The sequence below is a fragment of the Phyllobates terribilis genome, unplaced genomic scaffold (assembly GCF_046119375.1).
Source record: "Phyllobates terribilis strain yellow unplaced genomic scaffold, ASM4611937v1 Scaffold_1__5_contigs__length_1240528914, whole genome shotgun sequence".
NCBI classification, from domain to species: Eukaryota; Metazoa; Chordata; class Amphibia; order Anura; family Dendrobatidae; genus Phyllobates; species Phyllobates terribilis.
Window position 1 is genome coordinate 734,436,937 of NW_027362761.1, and position 2,941 is coordinate 734,439,877.

At 45.5% G+C, this 2,941-nt stretch overlaps 1 pseudogene; it reads right to left on the minus strand.

The window, feature by feature from the left end:
* Positions 1–766: 766 nt before the first annotated feature.
* Positions 767–1,733, minus strand: LOC141275387 (cold shock domain-containing protein E1 pseudogene; annotated as a pseudogene).
* Positions 1,734–2,941: the final 1,208 nt, after the last annotated feature.

A 2,941-nucleotide genomic window follows, 5' to 3' on the forward strand; every position in this document is an offset into this window, starting at 1 on the left:
GCTCGCCATTGTAAAAGGGCGAGATTCCCTCCAAAAATATCAGTTATTAATGGGGGAACTCTCCTACTCCTCTATTGAGGTCCGATATTAACTATTAACATCAAACTTGATTATTAATAATTAATATCCACTAACGTTATCTGTGCCTTATACTATATACCAACTGAGACAAAACCGTGTGCTAATAAAAGATATTTATTACACAAAAGTCTACAGTTAATATACTATTCATCCCACTAACACAGTACACAATAATAATAACAATATACAATTCCCAATTACCTATTTTCCACCCATCTTTCCTAATCACTCATGCGGCCCACCCAACTATACTAATTTTCCCTATATATACAGTATACAGATACAAGGATATCAATATCTAGGAGGGTTAGTACAGGGTATGTAGGGCTAGTAAGTAAAGAGTTACAGGGGAAAAGAGATACTCAGCCATGTGTTGTGTCCATGGTCTCCAAGCGTCCAAAGGGGGCTTAGCACATGTGGGCTCTAGGGTTTTAAGTCCAGCACAGGAAATGAGGTGGTATTCCCCGCCCACTGGCTAAGGTCTTTGTTCATGTCCAGCCAAACCTGTTTTAGTACATGGCTGGACATTCTGTTGTTCCTCCCCCAGCAACAGCAAACAGACTGAAACACATAAGGAGATGGGGGCCAATATATGCATGTATACTTATCTGCAAGCATGGCTAGCATGCAGATACATATATACATGTACAACCTAGGACACTTCCCTTTACACCCACAAAGTAAATTAGTCGATGACACCAGCTTGACGGATCTTTCGCTCTATGCTGAATCCCTTTGTGTTATCTGGGCCTCTTGGCTGATGCACGACCATGAGACAGGGTGCACTGGCATCATCCAATGTTATGCTCTTCAGACGACTCACTAATCTATCTGGGCGAGGAGCTGCCACCAGTTCAGGGCCTTTACTGATCAGTGTAACATTACAACCACTGCATTTCCCAGTTCTCTGATTTAGAATAACCGAGAACTCCACCTCGTCCCTAGCCTGCAGCTCCACTCCATCTTGTATCTCTTTCACATGAAAGAAGAGTTTCTTGCTATCACCAATTTCATAGTTAATGAACCCAAACTGATCTTTAACACACTCCACAGTACCCCGGCGTAGGGGCTCAATGTTGCAGGCCATGGTCTGCCCATTCTGGCTTAGAACGCACAGCTGGAACTTGACTGTTTCTCCTTTCTGTAGACAATCGGCTTTATTTACCATTCCCACGATGCCAAAGGGAAAAAGGCGTCCTTTCATGCTACCTTGATTGTTGGTTTCAGTGTTGGCTTCAGCTTCTGCATCCACAGATTCTTCAGGAGTCTCTTCTGCTATCTTTTGTTTGTCCACTACCTCTTCTAGAAGCTCTATCATACCCTGGTATTCAGTCTGTGTTGGATCTACACTTCGTAAGGGTCGGACTACTTTACCCCAGTACACTGTTGGATCAACTTCATCAGTTGACCCGTTAACTTGGTGGACCTTGGTGACCCTCTCCGCACTGATCTTGTTTCCTTTTCCTTTGGACAAGCAGTACTCCACCCTATCTCCTAGCTCAAGCTTATCCACATCTCCAGAATACTCACTGTAGTGAAAGAAGATTTCTTTATTGTGATTTGCAGTCTCAATGAATCGAAAGTTATCTTTTAGAGTGGCCACGTAACCATGAAACCTTTTACTGTTGGCGCTCTGGCCGAGAACTTTCATGGTAACAAAAAGGATTTTTTGTTGAGGGGGCGCTATTGGACTTCCAACCAGACAAGCTGCTGATACAAGCAGTGAACCAAATAGCCTGCAAGGGTTTAGAAAGTAGGTATGTGTAGTATCTGCGCTGGTCTTGGTAGACTAACCGGTATTAAGAGAAGGCTATGATCCAGTGGGTAAAATTGAAGTTAATTTATTTAATTACAAAGATCAAATGTAAGCACAAAGTGGCTAAAATTGACAGGCCTAATTAGGCTAATACATAATTTAAAAAATTATTTATGAAGGACACAGAGTAAAAAAGACACACATTAGGCGGCTGCTGTCTTGAGGTAAACTAGATAAGGTTGCTAGAAGGCTGGGTGGTGATTGTTGATACCTAGAAGGGAAGGGAAAGGTAGTTAGGGAGATCCTGGTTTCCACCAGTTGGTGGTATAAGTTGGAACAGATGAGAGGAGTACCTGTTCGGAGGGGGATGAGGATCCTATGTGGCTCCCGATTTGTGGGGGTGTTGTAGGCTGTTCACCTATGGGAATATGTGGAAAGAACGGAATTAGAGAGAACTGATTATAGGGTGATTTTGGAGGGGAGGTAGGTAGGTACCTTAGTTTTAGGATGAGGTGAGGATCCGTGTGGATAGGGTCAGGACCACTGACCTAGTGTCGGTTTTGCCCCTGTACCTGTGAGTGATTAGAAGAGTTATAGATGGGAGGAAATAGATTAAGGAGTAGGTATAATAAAACGTTATAGGTTACCCTGCATTGGTGGGCAGGGGGTTATTCTCCAGATGGCACAGTCCTGTAAGTCTTTGGGTAGTAACTGTAAAGGGTAGCTGTGGAGGATGAGCAATAGAAATTCTTTGTTCTGCCAGTTAGTCGCCTGACCTGGAGAGGTGGCTGGCGCTTGACGTTACTGCTGTAGTACTGCTAGTGGCTGCCGGCGCATGCCGTGGTGGATGTAGTGCGGTACATGCGGCGGTTTGCAGAGTGAAGCGAGTACCTTCGGGTGGCAGTTGCTGTTGTGCGGTGCTGAGAGGTGGTCCCAGAGGTCGGTGGTATACTGACCTGTGGGTGCGAGCAAGGAGTGCTCTGTGTTGCGTGGGTGCCGCGCCACACAAGGAGTCCCGGCCGGAGGCTCCAGTGGGGGCGGGCGCTGAGCGGGAGCAGTACCTTTTCGTCCGTGTGAGGACTTGTGTGACGTGAGGTCACGTGG